This window comes from Oratosquilla oratoria, chromosome 38 (genome assembly GCF_046742065.1).
Source record: "Oratosquilla oratoria isolate Oo_2021 chromosome 38, ASM4674206v1, whole genome shotgun sequence".
Taxonomy (NCBI): Eukaryota; Metazoa; Arthropoda; class Malacostraca; order Stomatopoda; family Squillidae; genus Oratosquilla; species Oratosquilla oratoria.
Window position 1 is genome coordinate 26,894,060 of NC_134814.1, and position 22,793 is coordinate 26,916,852.

The window sequence follows — 22,793 nt, forward strand, 5'->3', positions numbered from 1 at the left end:
CCACCAAGGCATTTACTCGCTTCTCTCAATCTACATTCTACCTCCACCTTCACTCCACCTTTCCCTGCCACATTTGCACCCAAGTATCTAAAACTATCCACTTCCTCCAGTCGGTCTCCCTTAATGCTCACTTCCAGTCTACTGCCACTTTCACCCCTTGTACATCTCATCACCTTACTTTTACCCACATTTATCTTTAGCTTTCTTCTATCACATACTCTCCCAAACTCTGTCACCAACTTCCTCAATCCCTCCAATCCTGCCACAAGAGCAGTGTCGTCCGCAAACAACAGCTGGCTCACCTCCCACTTTTTTCCATTTTCTTTAACCATCTCCAATCCCTGACCCACTACCCTTGCATTTACCTCTCGCACTACCCCATCCATGTATAAGTTGAACAGCCAGGGCGACATAACGCATCCCTGACGAAGTCCCACCTCTACCTCGAACCACTCACTCTCTCCATTTCTAATCCTGACACAAGCTCTACTACTATCATAAAAACTCTTGACAGCTCCCAAAAGCTTTCCTCCTATCCCATATATCTGCATAACCTCCCACAGTGCCTTTCTGTCTACCCTATCGTAAGCCTTTTCCAGATCCATAAAAGCCCAAAAAACATCCTTCCCCTTTCCTGTAGCTTTCTCACATATGTGTCTTACCACAAAGATCTGATCTACACAACCTCTACCCGTCCTAAATCCACACTGTTCCTCACCAATTACTCCCTCTTTTCCTCTCCTAATCCTCTCAATCAAGATCCTCCCATAAGCCTTCCCAACTACACTTAACAAGCTAATCCTTCTGAAACTACTATATTCACACTTGTCCCCTGTATACATATACAGTACCTGTATATGTATACAGTGCCTGTATACGTACACTCCTCCCTTGATTTAAGAATGCTCCATAAATGAATTTTCGCTATAACGAAAAAAAAAAAAGTCCCAAAAATCGAAATACGAACTAAAAATTCGCCAAAATGAATAAAATCCTGTTGGAAAAAAAAAATTAAATCATAAATATTAAAATAGAAAATTATTTTTATATTATAAAAAAAAAAAAAAAAAACTGCCATATGTCCAGAAAAAAAAAAAAAAAAAAAAAAAAGTGAAAATAGATACGTACGTACTGAGAAAGAACCAACCACCCAGTTTGTTATTGTTTTCAAAACAACGCCGTGTACTGCTCGGTCTACTCACTCGGTCTCGGTTAATCGTGGATTATTAGCATTATTTCAAGTGACATTGTGCCTCCTAAGCGTTATTATCTACTTTGCATATTAATATTTTATGTGTCTTTATGTAATTAGCAGAGAACAGTATTCAAGATTATGCATATTTAATGTTATGATGACTTTATAGGGACATGAAATTTGTTTGTATGAACCTATCTTGCATAATATAATGGGTTTATATGGGAAAAAGTGCTCGATTTAAGTATATTTGATATACAAACAGTTTTTCAAGAATGTAACTAGTTCGTAAATTGAGGAGTGTATATACAGTATACTGAAATACAGTACAGTATTAAAATATTAAAAAACTAAGAAAAAATGATAAAATGAAACTAAAAGACATAATGTATCTTAGAGTATAACCCTCGTGTTGGCCATTTTGAATGGGATCCGACTTACGACCAATCCGACTTATGACTGGTTGCTTGGAACCGATCTAGGTCTTAACTCAGATAGTGACTGTAGAACATAAGGGTTTTATGCGAAAGGTACCACTGTAATTCAACTACATAAAGATACAGAAAAGATCAATATTGAGAAAGGAGTATGGCAAGGCTATACAATTTCACACAAATTATTTACAGCTTGATTGGAAGAGATTTTCAGAAGGTTGAGTTGGGGAAAGAAAGGTCTGAAAATTAATGGAGAATATATGAACCACCTAAGATTTGCAGATGACACTATTCTTATTTCAGAGAGAGCAGAAGACTTGCAAGATATACTGAGTAATCTGAACAAGGAAAGTCTCAGAGTAGGTTTAAAAATTAATAAGACCAAAACTAATGTTCAACACTGCATGATCGTACCCACATGTAATGAATAGGATTAGGAAACATTTTAATGAGAGGTACCAATTTACCAATTACAGTAAAAGCCCTTGTATCCGGCACCAATGGGGCCGAAGATGTACCGGATACGAGAAAATGCCAGATACGGGAAGGGATATTAAAAAAAATACATTTATTTACATTGTTCTTTTACTTAGTAATAGATATTAATTCGCTTTAATAATAAACACATCCACATATCTATATATTGTAAATTCTATCAGTATAGAGTAAATCCAATCAATATACATCAGTTATAATCATCACAGCATTACCAGTTATCTAATTCATCATCTGATAATTTTACGACGGAGTTGTGAATGGCCACGTTCAGTGTTGGTGGCTGAGAGGGTGCATTCACCTCTACACTCGAGTTTTCTTTCACTAAACTTTTTGTACCAACTTTCATAAAATGTATGATGTCTCTGCTTAGAATTTTTTCCTCTTTGTTTGTGCACTGTTCTGCAAATTTCACAAACACTGCTAGACCCTTCGCTGCATCCTTCCACGACACTTTCATCTCAGGGTCGTCTTCTTAATCATCTGCCTCTGTCGTTTTCGCGTGTTCATCGGGAAGTGATTGTAAAATTTCATCATCACTAAGTGAGAATGTTGCTGCTCGGTCACTGTCCATATCTACACACACTTGTATCGCTTCGTCACTAATGCAAAGTTTAGCGCGACAACCCATCTTTCAATTCTTTCACCACCGATTCTTTCTTGCCGACGGAAAACCCTCAAATTTCTTATTCCCTTCCTCATCTTCAAACATTATTTGCGGATATGATTTTCTCTAACACCGCATTAGAGTTTGTTGTTTTTCATCCTCCCAAGCTAGCGATTCCATAAAAATAGCATCTTTAACATTAAGCCCACGTTGGAATTCGGAAATGCTATCATCCTCAAAATAAACTAGTTTGCGCACAGAACTTTTCTGATAATTCTTTTTTAAGTTTTGAATCACTCCTTGATCCATGGGCTGGATCACACTTGTTACGTTCGGCGGTAAATACACAATAAAAATGTTTCCATTGCTCAGTTCCTCAGCTTTATTGTTGTCGAGTAGGAGAATAAATTTGCTGTCCTCTAGAAGTCTTTTTTTTTTAATTTTCTTTCACTGATGGGACAAACACATGCTTGAGCCAGTTCATGAATGTTTCTGAGTCCATCCATGGGTTATTTTGTGGGCGATAATCCACTGGCAAGTATATTAGATTTTTAAAACAACGTGGCTTCAGGTATTTTCTAACGACACACAATTTGACTTTATGGGTCCCTGCCATGTTTGTACACAGTAACACCGTCAGTCTATCCTTGCTTTGTTTGAATCCTTTGGTGGTTTCCTCTGCTTCACTGGCTAGTGTAGATGTCGGTAGCCAGCGGTAGAACAGGCCGGTCTCGTCAACGTTGTAGATCTGTTCCGATTTTAAACACGCGGGATTTTTTTTTTTTTTTTTTTTGTATACGTCTATCTTTATCACAATTTTTTGATTTTCGTGAAAAAGATGCCGGTTATTTGAAGTGCCGGATACAAGGGCTTTCACTGTACTTACAGTAGGCACAGGTCCCATAGAAGAGGTAGGGGCTGGTAGGAGCAATCACGGAAAGCCGGTACGCAAAAGTGTAAGTCTGTTTAGTCACACTCGTCAACAATGACTTACGTACCTGTCTCCGGATTGTCTTACTGGCGTCTATGTGTCAAAGTTTAAGTAGTTAAGTATAAGTTATTTTGGTTGGCGATATACTGCTACCGATCCATTCTAGTCGGTGAGTGCTGCCCAACTGGAGTGCTTCTAGCAACTGACTGTACTGTGCCCGACTGACTGATCCGACCTGCTAACGCCGGGCTGTCCTCCGCGCGCTCTCTACGTCCGAAAGCGTCGTTCATTTGTTTCGTGTTTTTAGTAACGAGTTTAAATGACACTACTGCAAACACGAAAGTTCAAAGTAAAGAGATCATAATCGATGGTGAGAGTTTTGAAGAAGCTGAAGAGTATAATTATTTAGGCCAGATGGTGAAAGTGACAAAAGATCATGAGAGCAAAATAAAAAGATGTATTACAATTGGTTGGAAAGTGGTAAGTATGATAAAATCCTGAGAGGCTCTCTACCTTTGTGTTTGAAACATAAAGTTTACAATCAATGCATTCTGCCAGCAATAACCCATGGGTGTGAGACCTGGAAACTGACAAAGGTGATGGTAACAAAGCTAAGGACTACACAGAGGAGAATGGAGAGACCAATGATGGGAATAATACTGAGATACTGAGAGCAAGTTGGGTGAGAAAGCAGACTAGAGTGAAAGATATTGTGGAGGTGGTGAAAGATAGAAAGTGGAATTGGGCAGGTAAGTTAGTACAAACGACTGGTGAGCGATGGAGCATATGTGTTACTGAGTGGACACCATGGGATGGGAAGTGTGGAAGAGGGAGACCAGACAGGAGGTGGAGAGATGAGACTGAGAAGTTTGTAAGAGTGACATGGCAGAAGTTGGCACAGTCGTGTGAATCATGGAATGCTATGAAGGAGGCCTTTGTTCAGCAGTGGACTCTGGATAGCTGATTTGACTGACTGATTATTTGTGTCAAAATATCATTCATACACATCCATTCTCCACTCACCCTATAGCCTTGTCTTCTCCCTTTCCTGCTCGATAGACATTCCCCTCTTGCTCAAAGCTGCTTTTACCACATCTATCTCATCCTCAGTTGATCCAAGTTCACTCCATCCACCTGTTTTCAACACACCTTTTTTTTTTCACTCATTTTATTCCATAAGCCCAAATCCTAATAATCTCTTGTCATCCAAAAGTTACATTGCTAAAGAAGAATCTGTGCTGCCCAGTTTTAAAGTTGCAAAAGATTGACTGATATCATTACTTAGAGGAAATACATCTGGGGATGCAAAATGAAAACTAATGATAGTTTCTTGAGTGGAAAATCCTAGGCCACTTAAAGGCATTTTAAAAAGTACCCTTCCAGTCATATGGAAATCTAATAAAAAGCTTGGGTTACAACAACATTATTCAATGAATGGTTTTCAAATCACTTAGTATTGGAAGTTAAGAAATATTGTCAAAAGAAAAATGTTCCATTCCATACAATGCTGCTTATTGACAATACACCAAACCACCCTCCAATTTTGCAACATCATCCTAATGTCAAAATTATTGTTTTGCCTCTAAATACATCATTGTCCAGTTTTAAAGTTGCAAAAGATTGACTGACATAATTATTTAGAGGAAATACAGCTGGGGATGCAAAATGAAAACTAATGATAGTTTCTTGAGCAGAAAATCCTAGGCCACTTAAAAGCATTTTAAAAAGTATCCTTCTAGTCATATGAAAATCTAATAAATAGCTTGGGTTACAATAACATTATTCAATGAATGTTTTTCAAATCACTTAGTATTGGTAGTTAAGAAATATTGTCAAAAGAACAATTTTCCATTTCATACAATGCTGCTTAATGACAATTTTGCAATATTATCCTAATGTCAAAATTATTCTTTTGCCTCAAGACATCACTTTTGCTACTAATGGACCAGGGTGTTATTACAACTTTCAAAGCCCATTATTTATGCTACACATTTGAAATGTCGAATGATAAAACAAAAGAATACTGCCACCAAGTATTCCCACTTGGATCGTAAGAGGCGAGAAGAAAGGGACGGGGATTGGGACTAGGCATCCTTCTCCTTGTAGCCCCACAGGGGAAATTCCTAAAAGAATAAGAGAAGGCAAAAGAGGGGCTGGAAGGCCTCGGACCAGCACCCTAAGGTTTGGGTCTTTTAATGTGCGTGGATATGGTACAGATGAGAGTAAAAGGGAAGAGATAGGTAGTATGTTTGTGAAAAGAAAGATGGATGTGTTGGCTTTGAGTAAAACTAAGTTGAAAGGGAAGGGTGAGTGTATGTATGGGAGTGTAAGTGGGAGGTTATCAGGGGTGAAGAGAGGGCGAGGGAGGGAAGGGGTGGCTATTCTAGTAAGTGAAGAGATAGGTAAATGGGTAGTGGAGTGGAAGGAGGTTTCCTCAAGGATGATGTGGATGAAGGTGAAACTGGGGAAGGAGATGTGGGTCTTTGTAAATGCATATGGGCCTGGCAGTGAGAAGAGTGTAGAAGAAAGGGAGGCCTTTTGGATAGATCTAAATGAGTGCATAGAGGATTTGGGAAGAAATGTCAATGTGATAGTACTGGGAGACCTTAATGCTAGGGTGGGAAATGGTCCAATCGATGGAGTGGTTGGGAAATGTGGAGTTCCAGGAAAGAATCGTAGTGGAGAGTTGATGGTGGAAATGTGTCTAGAAAGAGAGTTGATGATAGCAAATACAGTGTTTCGGAAGAAAGTCAAGCATAAGTACACGTGGGAGAGGGTAGTGGATGGAAGGGTGGTAGATAGAGCGCTAATGGATTATGTAGTGGTAAATAGGATTATGATAGGAAGAGTAAAGGATGTACATGTGCTAAGGGGAGAGGGTGGGGAAATATCAGATCATTTTTTGGTGGTAGGTAAGTTGAGAGTGGAGGATAGATGGAGGAAGAGAAAAGGGACAAAAGGTAGGGAGGTTCTTAGAGTGAACTCCTTGAATGAGAAGGAAAAGGAGAAGGAGTACGGAAAGAAGCTGAAGGAGGAGTGGGAGGGAGTAAAGGGTAGAGCAGAGCTGGGTGTGGAGGAGGAATGGGGATGGTTCAAGGAGGGAGTCATAAAGTGTGCAAGGATGGTGTGTGGAACAAGAAGGACAGGAGGAAATAGAATGAGGGTAGTGAATGGTGGGATGAGGAAACAAAGAGGGTTGTAGAAGAGAAGAAGCGAGCTTTCACAGATTGGTTACAAAATAGGACGAGGGAGTCATATGAGAGGTACAAAGAAAAGAAAAGAGAAGTAAAGCAAAAGGTAAAGGTAGCAAAGAGGAGAGCAGATGTGAAATGGGGTAAGAGTTTGACAGAAAATGTTGAAAGTAATAAAAAGATGTTTTGGAAAGAAATTAAGAGAGGAAGAGGAGGCGAATCAAGTAGAGAAGAAAAGGTAAAAGGTGCAGATGGAGAGATGATAATGGAAGAGGAGGCAGTAAGGGGAAGATGGGCAGAATATTTTAGGGAGTTGCTAAATGTGAAGGAGGATAGGGAAGGAAAGATTGCTGCAGTGGGAAGTGCGAAGAAAATGAGAGTGATGAATGAGGAGAATGGAGGAGAAATAAGGAAGGATGAGGTGAAGGCAGTTGTTAAGATGATGAAAGCAGGTAAGGCACCTGGTCTGGATGGATGCCATGCGGAATGTCTGAAAAAGGGAGGTACAGTGATGGTGGACTGGTTGGTGAGGTTATTTAATGTTTGTTGGAGAGAGGGTAGAGTGCCGGAGGACTGCAGGAGTGCCTGTATAGTTCCTCTTTACAAGGGAAAAGGGGAAAAGTGTGAATGTAGTAGTTTCAGAGGGATTAGCTTGTTGAGTGTAGTTGGGAAGGCTTATGGGAGGATCTTAATTGAGAGGATTAGGAGAGGAACAGAAGGAGTAATTGGTGAGGAACAGTGTGGATTTAGGACAGGTAGAGGTTGTGTAGATCAGATCTTTGTGGTAAGACAGATATGTGAGAAAGCTATAGGAAAGGGGAAGGATGTTTTTTTGGCTTTTATGGATCTGGAAATGGCTTATGATAGGGTAGACAGGAAGGCACTGTGGGAGGTTATGCAGATATACGGGATAGGAGGAAAGCTTCTGGGAGCTGTCAAGAGTTTTTATGAGAGTAGTAGAGCTTGTGTCAGGATTGGAAATGGAGAGAGTGAGTGGTTTGAGGTAAAGGTGGGACTTCGTCAAGGATGCGTTATGTCGCCCTGGCTGTTCAACTTACACATGGATGGGGTGGTGCTAGAGGTAAATGCAAGGGTAGTGGGCAAGGGATTGGAGATGGTTAAAGAAAATGGAGAAAAGTGGGAGGTGAGCCATCTCTTGTTTGCGGACGACACTGCTCTTGTGGCAGGATTGGAGGGATTGAGAAAGTTGGTGGCAGAGTTTGGGAGAGTATGTGATAGAAGAAAGCTAAAGATAAATGTGGGTAAAAGTAAGGTGATGAGATGTACAAGGGGTGAGAGTGGTAGTAGACTGGAAGTGAGCATTAAGGGAGAGCGACTGGAGGAAGTGGATAGTTTTAGATACTTGGGTGCAAATGTGGCAGGGAAAGGTGGAGTGAAGGTAGAGGTAGAATGTAGATTGAGAGAAGTGAGTAAAAGCCTTGGTGGATTAAAGAGTGTAATGAGGAATAGACATTTGGGAATGGATGCTAAGAGGAGACTGTATGAAGGAGTGATTGTGCCAACAGCACTGTATGGGGCAGAAACATGGAACATAAGAGAGGAAGAGAGAAGGAGTTTGAATGTGTTTGAGTTGAGGTGTCTGAGAAGTATGATGGGGGTTACTAGGCTAGATAGAGTGAGAAATGAGGAGGTGAGGAGGAGAACAGGGGTGGAAACGGAGCTGGGAGATAGGGTTGATGAAAGAGTATTAGGATGGTTTGGACACATGGAAAGAATGAGTGAAGAAAGATTAGTAAAAGAGGTGTGGAAGGCAGATGTGGAGGGAGTGAACATGAGGGGACATCCTAGGATGAGGTGGATGGATGGGGTGAAGGGGGCTTTGGGGAAGAGGGGAATGTCTGTTGAGGAAGGACGGGAGAGGACAGAAGACAGGGGTGAATGGAGAATGGTTGTATATGGATGATGTTGTGATTTGCATGAGGTGGAATGGGCGGGTGGATGGGGGGTGAGGTAGTATGTGTGAGCAAAATTTGACGCAGCCCGAAGGGATTTCTCCCCGTCCTCTCATTTTATGCAATGGGGGGATGGAGAGGGGGGGTCGCCGACTTAATGAAGTGGCCTTGCTGTGGATGTGCTGTGTCTTGCGACACTGCTTCTGACCCAGGGCAGTGGACAGGGTGCAGGGATGACCCGTCATTCAGGAGGTGCTAAGATAAGAGGGAGGGTGGAGGGGTGTGGAGTGTATTCAGGGATGGAATGGGTGGGAATGATTTTATGCCTTTTTCTTTTTGGCTACTCCCCTTGTAAGGGGGAAAAAGCCTTGGTATATGTATGTACCAACTGTAATGGAATTCTGGAAAAATTTCAAAGGTGGACCAACTGTAATGGAATTCAGGAAAAATTTCAACGTTCTATAGTAAAAAACAAAAAAACAACAACATAGGTTCACTCAAAAGAACATGAAGGATGTTTGGAAAAAAATTGCACTTAATTGATTCAGTTTGAGGGTTTTGAATCACAAGAAAATATACAAAAAAAAATTGAAGAAATCTGGCAAATTAATTGAAAATGTATTGGCAAATGATGTACATGAGTCACATAATGATGAGCTCCCCAACAAAGGCCTTACTGCAATAAAGTAACAGGCAACAACAGAAAAGGAAAATGACACTGTTGATAATATGCCCATTAGTGGATTCACATTGAAAGGACTTGCATAAGTATTTCAACATTTGAGGCATCTGGAATGGAAAGGGGAAATGGAAAAAAAAAAAGTTCAAAGTTTTCCAAACTTGTAAGTATTGTAGCTTGGTTAATTTTGAAAGCACCAATGGAAAACCCATTCTGTGGAAAATAAGACTTGGTTTAAAAAATTAGACTTTATAAATAGTGCCTAGAAAGTACTAATTAGTGTTATAATTTACAACACTTTTTGTTTTCCTGGCCTGTATTTTTTATCTTAAATTCTTGTATACAATTTTTGCACTCACTGTTTCCTCATTCAATTCATTCCAGATATCTACCACTCTGTGTGGGAAGCTATTCTTTTTCAGATCTCTTCTGTAACTATCTTTTTTATTTTTTTTTTCATGTTCTCTTCTTTTTCTTTTATCCCACTTTAGTAAATCCTCTCTATCAAGGACTTATACCTTTCATAATTCTGTAGATGGTTAGATCCCCCCTTTCTCTTCTTTGTTCCAGGGTTGGTAGTTAATGTTTGTCCACTCTTTGTTCGTACGAAAGGCACAGGAATACTTAATAGAAAGGGCTTACTAAAGTGGGACAAGAGAAACACAAGAGGACATGGAGGAGAGGGAGAGGAAAAAAAAAAAAAAAAAAAAAAAAAAAAAAAAAAAAAAAAAGGATAGTTATAGAAGAGATCTGTAGAAAAAGTTTTCCACACAGGGTGGTGGACACTTGTAACAAACTGGATGAAACAATAGTTTGTGCAAAAACCATATATGAATTTAAGAGCAAACTAGACCCTGCAAGATACAAAAGACGGGACACCACAAGCATAGCTCCCCTTCCTATAAGATACAACTAGGTATTTATAGTGTCATTTGTTGTAGTGACAACACGCATAATTTTGGTGCTCCTGAAAAACACGTCTATAACAAAAAAATCACAACAGTGCTTCAATTATAGAATACCTAGAGTGTAATCAAAGTAAAATGGAGGAAAATATTGACAGGTTGGAAGATTCCCAAGATGGCCATTTGTTACAGTCAAACATAAACAGATTCATAGAGTCACTTACTGGAACAAGAATGAGGCAGAATATAAATCCAGATTATAGATCACCAAGAAGGCAATTGGATAAACGACAAGAAGAAAAGGTAATTTTCAAAGAAATACTGCACCAACAGATGCAGAAGGCTGAGGATGCAGTTATTAAGGTAATTAAACAAAAAGAAAAACTAGTATGAGATACAGTAGACAAAAAAATAAATGAAAATATATAAAATAAATACATATATACATACATATACCAAGGCTTTTTCCCCCTTACAAGGGGGGGGTAGCCAAAAATGAAAAAGCCATAAAATCACTCCCACCCTTTCCATCCCTGAATACACTCCACACCCCTCCACCCTCCCTCTTATCTTAGCACCTCCTGGATGACGGGTCATCCCTGTACCTTGCACCTTGTCCACTGCCCTGGGTCAGAAGCAGTGTCGCAAGACACAGCACATCCACAGCAAGGCCGCTTCATTAAGTCGGCGACCTCCCCCTCCCCGTCCCCCCATGCATAAAAGGAGAAGACGGGGAGAAATCCCTTCTGGCTGCATCAAATTTTGCTCACACATACTACCTCACCCCCCATCCCCCCACCCATTCCACCTCATGCATCACAACATCATCCATATACAACCATTCTCCATTCACCCGTCTTCTGTCCTCTCCCGTCCTTCCTCAACAGACATTCCCCTCTTCCCCAAAGCCCCCTTCACCCCATCCATCCACCTCATCCTAGGACGTCCCCTCATGTTCACTCCCTCCAAATCTGCCTTCCATACCTCTTTTACTAGTCTTTCTTCACTCATTCTTTCCATGTGTCCAAACCATCCTAATACTCTTTCATCAACCCTATCTCCCAACTCCCTTTCCACCCCTGTTCTTCTCCTCACCTCCTCATTTCTCATTCTATCTAGCCTAGTAACCCCTATCATACTTCTCAGACACCTCAACTCAAACACATTCAAACTCCTTCTCTCTTCCTCTCTTATGTTCCATGTTTCTGCCCCATACAGGAAGTGCATAGATTGCCAGGTATGTAGAAGGAAAAAGTTGACTTCCAAAGATTAAATTAAGGTCACAAATGGCAATGGAAGGAATCTTAACAAAAACAGGGAAATTGGCAAGTGAACATTATAAAAATATATGGATAGAAAGAGACATGAATGATGAGGAAAGAGAATTAGGACATTAAGAAATGAAGCTGAAGAAAAAACGAGAAAAGAATGGAGACAGAGAAAATGCAGAGTTCTATTGGAGAGTGCTAGATATGAGACTGAAAAATGGTATACTTAAAAAAAAAAAAAAAAAAAGGCTTAGAGAATGACATGTAGAAAATTAAAATTAGTGTATCCTAATATAAATGGATTGATCTCAGGATTGAACAAACTTAACACTTACCAATCAGAAGCTAAACCAGATGTAATGGGAATTGTGGAGACAAAATTAAGAGGTCCACTAGTACCAAACAGTATTGGACATGGATTATATAATCACTGGCTTAGAAATAGGGAAGAGAAACATGGTAGAAGAGTTATGTTTCTGGTTAAGAAAAACCTAAATGTGACAAAAGTTATATATGGAGTGAACAAGGTAGAGATAATCACAATAAGAGTAGAAGAAAATGACATGAAAAATGGAAAATTTGCAGTGTTTATGTGCCCCCCAAAAACAGGGTCTTAGAGAAAGATTACTTCAAAATTTTAGATGATACGAAATCTTCATTAAATGGGATGCTAAAGAATGGAAGTAACGCAATATTCATGGGTGATTTTAATTGTAAAGAAATATGTTGGGAAGAGATGACAGTGAAAGGTGGACAGGATCAATGGGGAAATGTATTACTCAACATGACTATGGAACATACAATGACACAATGGGTAATGTAAGGCGGCAGATGATTTCTTTCCCTCCACCATCTCTCCATCATGAAGAGACAACAAGGCCTTTCATTACACGAGGCCTCTCAGACCCTCAGCTGAGCTCGGAGGTCACGAAGTGACCTTCACCCCCATACATCTGCCAGAACATCCCAAACAACATGAAGTTTCGCTCAAGTTAGGGTCAGAGGTCAACGCGACGACCGACGTTCTATGGGCTGGCATCACAAGAGTACCACCGTACTGCAGTTTTTCTATTGGGTACCTTCTTGTAGGACATGCCCAGTTTTTGTAATTATTTCATTTAGCTAGGAAGATCTGGCACCTCCAAAGTTGACTTCAGAGCTGCCAGACCAAGATTGTATCAGATCAGATCAGGCTCTCCCAAATAAACCAGAGGAAACCTATCGGCATTGTCCACCAAAACCCCCTCCAACAGTGGTGGCAGCAAATGGATTCGAACTCTACATACGAAGGCAAGACTAACTCTACAGCTGTGAACATTGAAGCAGCAGGGAAGTCAACAAGCAACCAGCGAAAGCACGCTAAGCACCGACGTCTAGGCTATCGCCAATCAACCCACACGACACCTGCCGAGCAATGTGAAGTGGCAGATGATTTCTTTCCCTCCACGATGCGGCAGATGATTTCTTTCCCTCCACCATCTCTCCATCATGAAGAGACAACAAGGCCTTTCATTACACGTGGCCTCTCAGACCCTCAGCTGAGCGCGGAGGTCACGAAGTGTCTTTCACACCCATACATCTGCCAGAACATCCCAAACAACATGAAGTTTCGCTCAAGTCAGGGTCAGAGGTCAACGCGACGACCGGCATTCTACGGGCTGGCATCACAAGAGTGCCACCCTACTGCAGTTTTTCTATTGGGTACCTTCTCGTAGGACACGCCCTGTTTTTTTAATTATTTCATTTAGCTAGGAAGATAGGGGGGAGTCGCTGATTTAACTCTCCCAAATTCTGTCACCAACTTCCTCAATCCCTCCTCCGATCCTGCCACAAGCGCAATGTCGTCTGCAAACAACAGCTGGCTCACCTCCCACTTTTCTCCATTTTCTTTAACCATCTCCAATCCCTGACCCACTACCCTTGCATTTACCTCTCGCACTACCCCATCCATGTATAAGTTGAACACCCAGGGCGACATAATGCATCCTTGACGAAGTCCCACCCTTACCTCGAACCACTCACTCTCTCTATTTCCAATCCTGACACAAGCTCTACTACTCTCATAAAAATCATGACAGCTCCTAGGAGCTTTCCTCCTATCCCGTATATCCGCAAAACCTCCCACAGTGCCTTTCTGTCAACCCTGTCGAAAGCCTTTTCCAGATCCATAAAAGCCCAAAAAACATCCTTCCCCTTTCCTATAGCTTTCTCACATATCTGTCTTACCACAAAAATATGATCTACACAATCTCGACCCGTCCTAAATGTCCTACATCCACACTGTTCCTCACCAATTACTCCCTCTGTTCCTCTCCTAATCCTCTCAATCAAGATCCTCCCATAAGCCTTCCCAACTACACTTAACAAGCTAATCCCTCTGAAACTACTACATTCACACTTGTCCCCTTTACCCTTGTAAAGTGGAACTATACAGGCACTCCTGCAGTCCTCCGGCACTCTACCCTCTCTCCTGCAAACATTAAATAACCTCACCAGCCAGTCCACCATCACTGTACCTCCTTTTTTTAGACATTCTGCATGGCATCCATCCAGACCAGGTGCCTTAACTGCTTTCATCATCTTAACCCCTTCCATACGGTGCCGCACACGTAGGCGTCATGAGGAGCAAGTGGATTCGCGACGCTGCCATATCGGCGTCTTGATTATATTTATTGTAGTCGCCCCTGTGTTTTTACATTCTCCCAAATGCGCCCTTAATCCCATTCTCTGTGGTTTTCAAAATTCGCGGGTGAAAGAGAGAACGATCGATATAAGCGGCGACTATATTTTATGATGCGAATATTATTTCGTTACGTCGTACGGCTGGCATTGGCTGCTGCCCGCGAGATTTAAGTCCCGTATTGAAGTGGTTAACAATTGCCTTCGCTTCATCCTTCCTTATTTCTCCTCCATTTTCCTCACTCATCACAGTCATTTTCTTAGCACTTCCCAGTGCAACTATCTTTCCCTCTCTATCCTCCTTCACATCTAGCAACTCCCTAAAACATTCTGCCCATCTTCTCCTTACTGTCTTCTCTTCCATTATCATCTCTCCATCTGCACCTTTTACCTTTTCTTCTCTACTTGATTCGCCTCCTCTTCCTCTCTTAATTTCTTTCCAAAACATCTTTTTATTACTTTCAATTACTAACAAGCACAGTAGCAAAAATTGTGAAAAAATTGTCAATAATAGATGGGTTAAGCATCTGGAAGAAAAAACTATACTGAATCCAAACCAATTTGGATTCAGACAAGAAAGATCATGTACAACAAACTTGATTTGTTTCTACTCAAGACTAATAGACATAATACAAGAGAGAGATGGGTGGGCAGGGAGTTGGGAGATAGGGTTGATGAAAGAGTATTGGGATGGTTTGGACACATGGAAAGAATGAGTGAAGAAAGACTAGTAAAAGAGGTATGGAAGGCAGATGTGGAGGGAGTGAACATGAATTGATGTCCTAGGATGAGGTGGATGGATGGGGTGAAGGGGGCTTTGGGGAAGAGGGGAATGTCTGTTGAGGAAGGACAGGAGAGGACAGAAGACAGGGGTGAATGGAGAATGGTTGTGTATGGATGATGTTGTGATGCATGAGGTGGAATGGGTGGGGGGATGGGGGGTAAGGTAGTATGTGTGAGCAAAATTTGACACAGCCCGAAGGGATTTCTCCCCGTCCTCTCCTTTTATGCATGGGTGGACGGAGAGGGGGGAGTCGCTGATTTAATGAAGCGGCCTTGCTGTGGATGTGCTGTGTCTTGCGACACTGCTTCTGACCCAGGGCAGTGGACAGGGTGCAGGGATGACCAGGTCATCCAGGAGGTGCTAAGATGAGAGGGAGGGTGGGGGGTGTGGAGTGTATTCAGGGATGGAATGGGTGGGAATGATTTTATGCCTTTTCCTTTTTGGCTACCTCCCTTGTAAGGGGGAAAAAGCCTTGGTATATGTATGTATGTATGCTACGACATAACTTTGTGATATATATATATATATATATATATATATATATATATATATATATTATATATATACATATATATATGAATATATATATATATATATATGTATATATATGTATATATATATATATATATATATATATATATACACTCGAACCTCGAAAGCCCGGACTAATTGGGGGGGAAGGGCGGTCCGGTCATGCCAAAAGTCCGGTAATCGAAAATGTCTCCCTGGCACCTGTAGATCTTCTTAGCAGTATACGTATAGGTAATGTATATGGCATAGAAACACATAAGAATAATACTCTAACACTGTAATAATAACAATACTGTAATAATAATACTATAATACTAATAATTCTGTAATAATAACTGTAATACAGGCATGTTGATGTACTGTACATACATTGTACTGCACTGTACAGCCACTATCCCAGTTACGACCTAGATAGGTTCCGACCAACCAGTCATAAGTCGGATCCTATTCAAAATGGCCGACACGAGGGTTCTACTCAGGATACATGATATCAATCTGTTGCGTCTTTAAGTAACTTTTTCTATTGAATACTATTAAATACAAGCTGTTTAGTGTTTATTTATCAATGCTTTTTAGTTTCATTTTTATCATTTTTTCTATTTTTTTTTAAATGTTTTAATACTGTACTGTATTTCAGTATATATACGTATGCAGGTACTGTATGTATATACTATACCTGTATACACACACACACACACACACTCCACCGAACAGACGGCGTAGAAGACGTTCTGAAGAAAAAGTGAAATTTTCATGGATCCCAAAGCAAAGGAAGTACCTATTGTATTTGAAGAGTGGGGGGAAATTGCTCGTGGTGTAGTGGGAAAGTGAGGAAAAAGGAGAAGGGGAGGGATTACTGAGGGAAATGGAAGGAAACGAGGAAGCAGAGGACTTGGCCCAGGCAGGCAGACGCCATGTAAACAAAAGAGGTCCCGACCAATTTAGTGACGACGAAATGTCTAACAAAAATGTAAAGATTAGAAACATAGATAAGAACAATTCAATGGAAGGTGAGGATAACAATTTCCAAGGATTTAAAGAGGGGGAGGCGGATACCAACCTCCCCCGACTAGCAAAACTGGAGGAAAGGCTTGAACAAATGACTGAACATTGGGAGATTAGGTTCACTAAAATGTCAAAACTTGAAGAAAAAGTTGAAAGATTGGAACAACTAGAGAAGGCGAACAAAAACTTAACTGATGAAATAGAACTAAAAAGACAGTTAAGAGAAGTAAAAGAGGAGAATAAAGAATTAAAAAGGAACAATAAAGACAATAAAGAAACAATAGCAAAAGAGGCACATGGGTGGAGAAAGATACAGGAAAATAGTAAAGTTGCATTTACTGATATAATTAAACAGCAAATGAAAGAACAAACTGAAGACTCAGTTATCAAAGTGATGAGACAGAAGGAGAATATTGTAAGAGACTTAGCAGACAAAAAGAAATGTATAATTATATTAGGAATGGAAGAAAAACATAACCCAGATAGAACCTCAAGAATCAAAGAGGAAAATGAAAAAGTAAGCAGTTTACTACAATTAGTTCAGGAAGATGAACCAGAAATAATGAAACAAATCGAAGAGAAGTTCAGACTCGGAAAGTATAGTACAGATAAGACCAGACCAATTAAGATTAAATTCGGGTCACAAATGACGGCAGAGAATATCTTATCCAAAACAGGGAAACTAGCATCAAGTGAACAATATAAAAAGGTATGGATAAAAAGGGAAATGAATAAAGAGGAAAGACAGGAAGAAAAAAAGAAAAGACTTGAAGCTAAGGAAAAAAATGAGAACAGAACAGAGTCAGAAAAAGAGAGATTCTATTGGAGAGTAGTGAATATGAAACTAAGGAAATTCGACACACAAGAGAAAATCAAAAGGGAAACAGAGAACACAATGGAAGTGACAGAAAACTAAGAGTGTCTTACACAAATATAGATGGATTAATAACAGGATTGAATGAGCCGAATGATTATTTGAAGGAAAAAGAACCGGACATAATGGGAATTGTAGAAACAAAATTAAAAGGTCCACTACCACCCAACAGTGTAGGACATGATGCATATAATTATTGGATTAGAAACAGAGAGACAAAGCAAGGGGGTGGAGTTATGTTTCTGATTAAGAAGGATATAAACGTGAGGTGTGTCACATATGGAAAGAATACAGTAGAGATCATTATGATCGAAGTGGAAGACAGATAAGAAGAGCAGAAAGTTTGTGATAAATTATGTGCCTCCGAAAACAGCCTCGTGGGAAGAGAGTGAACATAAAAGCATGTTAGAAGACACAAGGATAACATTAAATAAGATAATGGAAGATGGAGGAAGAATAGTTATGATGGGCTACTTGAGATGATTACTGACCATACAATGACACAGTGGATACAGGAGAACACTAGGTATAGAAATGAAGAAGAATCATCGAGACTAGACCTAATAATTACATCTGAACCTAGAATAGTGGACAAGATTGAATATAAAACACCAATAAGTAAAAGTGACCACATATTGATTGAACTGGAACTAAATGAAGAAAAATACATGAAAAGAAATGAACAATATAGAAAAGGAAGAATGATGTATGAAAAAACAAACTTTGATAAAATAAGAGAATTCTTTCAAAAAGAAAAATGGGAAGAAATATACAAAGAAGAAACAACAGTGGAAGAGAAATGGAATATTTTGACAAAAATTTACAAAAAAGGAGTGGAAAAGTATGTCCCAAGACAAAAACAAGAAAAAGAATATGTAAAATGCTGGTACAATAAAAGTTGTAGGGAGTTAAAAGACAAAAGAGACAAAGCTTGGACCAGATGGAAAAAAGACAGAAGGCCTGAAAAATGGAAAATATATACTTGTTATAGAAATGAATATGTACAAATGTGCAGAGAGGAAAAGAGAAAATATGAAAAAGATGTCATAGAAAAGTGTAAAGATCAACCAAAACTATTTTACAGATTTGTAAACAACAAATTGAAAAACAAACAAGACTTGGAGAAATTAAGACAAGGAGGAGTTGAATACACAGAGGAAATTGAAATGGCGGAAATTATGAACAAACATTTTAAATCAGTGTTTACAAGGGAGAACATACAACCTGAAGAGATCGAATGGAAAGAGAAAGTCCCTCCCATGAAAGAAATAGAAGTAACAAAGAACGAAATATTGAAACACTTGAGTAATCTTGATGTCAGAAAATCGCATGGACCAGATGAAATAGCAAACTGGATTTTGAAAGAATGCAGGAATGAACTGGCAGACATAATACATAGCATAATAAACAGTTCCTTGAAAGAAGGTAAAGTTCCAGAAGATTGGAAAAAAGCAAATACAGTACCTATATATAAAGGAGGAAATAAAGAAGTCCCTACCAACTATAGACCAGTCTCTCTAACAAGTACAATAGCAAAAATTTGTGAAAGAATTGTCAAAAGTAGATGGGTAAAATATTTAGAAAAAAACAATGTGTTAAATCCAAGGCAATTTGGATTCAGACAAGGACGATCATGCGTCACCAATTTAATATGTTTCTATTAAAGGCTAATAGATATAATACAAGAAAGAGATGGATGGGCTGATTGTGCATTTCTAGACCTAAAAAAAAACACATAAGAAGTTGCTTAAGAAATTAGAAACTGAAGGAGGATTACAGGGCAAACTGCTTAATTAGATGGAAGACTTTTTGCATGAAAGGAAAATGAGAGTAGTGATAAGAGACAAACACTCAAAATGGGATGAAGTAATAAGCGGTGTTCCGCAAGGAACAGTTCTGGCCCCAGTAATGTTTGCTATATATATTAATGATATGGACGAAGGAATTGAAAGCTATATGAGCTTCTTTGCAGATGATGCAAAACTACTGAAAAGAGTGAATACGGAAGAAGATTGTGAATCACTACAGAGTGATCTAAATAAAGTACAGGAATGGAGTAGGAAGTGGGAGATGGAGTTCAATACAAAAAAGTGTAGTATAATGGAATTTGGAAAAAGCAAAAGCAGAATAACAGGATCATATAAATTGGGAGAAGGAATAAAAAAAGTAGAAAATGAGAAGGACCTGGGAGTCATTGTTATGAATAATATGTCACCTGAGAAACATATAAATAACATTTTTGGAGAAACTTATAATTTAATAAGAACAATCAAAGTTGCATTTACATACCTGGATGAAGAAATGATGAAGAAAATTCTAATCACACTGATAAGACCAAGATTGGAATATGCAGCAACGATATGGTCACCAAGTACAAAAAAATGTATAAAAAAACTTGAAAGAATACAAAGAGCAATTACAAAATTGGCACCAACACTCTCAAAACTATCATATGAAGAGAGACTAGTAAAACTTGAACTACAGACACTAGAGCAAAGAAGAGAGGAGATTTGATAGCTATTTACAGAATCATGAAAGGCATAGAAATTACTGATAGAGAGAATTTGATAAAATGGGATGATAGAAATACAAGAGGACACGGAAAGAAAATAAAAAAAGACAGCTATAGAAGAGATCTGAAAAAGAACAGCTTTCCTCACAGAGTAATAGACAGTTGGAACAAGTTAGATGAGAAAGTGGTGTGTGCAAAAACAATACATGAATTTAAAAATAGTTTAGATAAAATGAGATATGAAGACGGGACACCACGAGCATAGCTCCCCTTCCTGTAAAATACAACTAGGTAAATACAACTAGGTAAATACACGTATTAAATATAACCTTGCTTACCATTTTTAAGTTTTTTAAATTGTAGTTTCCTTTTAATAATTTCTTCTTAATTCTTCAATTGTTGTATATACTCTAAATATATGTGAATTTTAAGATCTATTTTTCTCATCCATTTCAATCCATCCTAAGTGTGAGATATAGGTACAGTACATTTATCTTTGTATACAGCATTGAGTAAAAGCAGCAACGACTGCAACAACACTGTAGGAGAGAAGCCAAACGCAGAGTATGGGATCCAATGTATTTAACGTTGCGCCCAGCAGGGCTTCTCCCGAAATAACATAGTGGACATTTTTAAGGCTATCGACCCATAAGGGGGTCATTAAGCCTGGTGTTAAGTTGTTCAGTCTCTCCTTTTAACACCAGTTTCATGTTCGTTTCTCCCCGCAAGCTCGGGTTATATAATGAGTCAAATGTTTGTCCACTATGTCATTTCTGAAGAAGCCCTGGTGGGCGAAATGTTAAATACATTGGATCCCATACTCTGCGTTTGGCTTCTCTCCTACAGTTATATACAGTATTGTTTTCAGTTGGTTAGTTGTTAATATGATATGGTAAGTTAAAGAAAGAAAATACTTATTATAGTGTATTCGTATTAGTAAACTCATAATAGGCATCTGCTAGACGTGGTCATAAGTACGTAAATATCCTTCATCCATAATTTATCAAACTCTTCCACAAATGCCTTAGCTGCAGGCGCATCACTGCTAGCAGCCTCACCTTTCCACAACACGTAGTGAACCTGGTAACGCTCTCGAAAGCAACGAAACCACCCAGCACTCACTATGAACTCATGTGAAGCATATTCTTCACCTGCACATTCTTTCAACATGTGAAATTAACTTGTAGCCTTACTTTGCACTGCTTGCAACATCACTCTCACATTTCTTTGCCTATTATCTTCCAACTACGTGTATAGCAACTTTTCCATCCCTGCCATAACTGCCGTACACGATGCCGGTTGCCACAACTATCTTATGCGCTGTGCTGCCAGACATGTACAGTAAACTCATAATAGGCATCTGCTAGATGTGGTCGTAAGTATGGGTGGTCATAACTCGCGTACCTCGTAACTGGGATAGTGACTATTCTTTATTACGTACACTGTAAATATCGGAAGGTATGCACACGGGACAGTGGTTGCAGCCAGGGTTGCCGCATTTTCTACATTGCTGTGTAGAATGGGAGTGTTGCCATACTGGGGCATACATTTTTCTCGGGCGTGTGCACTTTCATAGCTAGATATATACTTGTCAAACTTTGACAAAATGTTGGTTCTAGTTTTTTTATTTTTTATTCATGAATGTATATAAGGCCCCCATGCCCTAACATATTCAGTAAGATATAATTTTTTTTATATTATTATGACTAAAAGAAAGTGAAACTTTAGCGTAGAATTTTTTTCTACACCGTAAAAACGTATCTTTTGGGGTATAATATTTTATAAGTAACACAATTACCAATAAAAGTCATATTTTGATGTACCATTTATTATTTGATAACTAGTTCTATGATTTTTAAACAAAAGTTTGAGTTTTTGAATGTTTTTAACAGCCAGCTGATATGTAGAAAAAAAATTCCTCATGTCCTTGTGCAGTTGCCACATGCCGCTATTTTACTACATTTTGGTACAAAATTCTACGAAACGGCAGCCCTGGTGCTAAAAGAAAGCTGAAACTTTAGCGTAGAATTTTTTTCTACACCGTAAAAACGTATCTTTTGGGGTATAATATTTTATAAGTAACACAATTACCAATAAAAGTCATATTTTGATGTACCATTTATTATTTGATAACTAGTTCTATGATTTTTAAACAAAAGTTTGAGTTTTTGAATGTTAAATTTTAACAGCCAGCTGATATGTAGAAAAAAAATTCCTCATGTCCTTGTGCAGTTGCCACATGCTGCTATTTTACTACGTTTTGGTACAAAATTCTACGAAACAGTAGCCCTGGTGGCGGCTTGACTGGGCTGGGTTTGAGTACACGTGTACGGCCATCACTGCTACCTACCGGACAAATAGGAACGTTGCTTGAAAAGTCTGCCCTTTGTTCATTTCGACCGGTCATGCGAGGGTTCGGGCATTCGGGGTCCGGGCTTTCGAGGTTCGACTGTATATGTATATACATATATATATATATATATAGAGGAGTGGGAGGGAGTAAAGGACAGAGTAGAACTAGGAGTGGAGGAGGAATGGTGATGGTTCAAGGAGGGAGTCATAATGTGTGCAAAGATGGTGTGTGGAACAAGGAGGGTGGGAGGAAATAGAAGGAAGGGTAGTGAGTGGTGGGATGAGGAAGCAAAGAAAGGTGTAGAAGAGAAGAAGCAGACATTCATAGATTGGCTACAAATTAGGATGAGGGAATCGTATGAGAGGTACAAAGTAAAGAGAAAGGAAGTTAAGCATAAGATAGAGGAAGCAAAGAGGAGAGCAGATGTGAAATGGGTT

The 22,793-nt window shown here is 39.3% G+C and overlaps 1 protein-coding gene across 6 annotated transcripts in view; it reads right to left on the bottom strand.

The window, feature by feature from the left end:
* The window catches only part of LOC143020032 (serine/threonine-protein phosphatase 2A activator-like), a 205,428-nt gene that overhangs the window by 73,257 nt on the left and 109,378 nt on the right, over nucleotides 1-22,793 (bottom strand). The window lies entirely within an intron of this gene.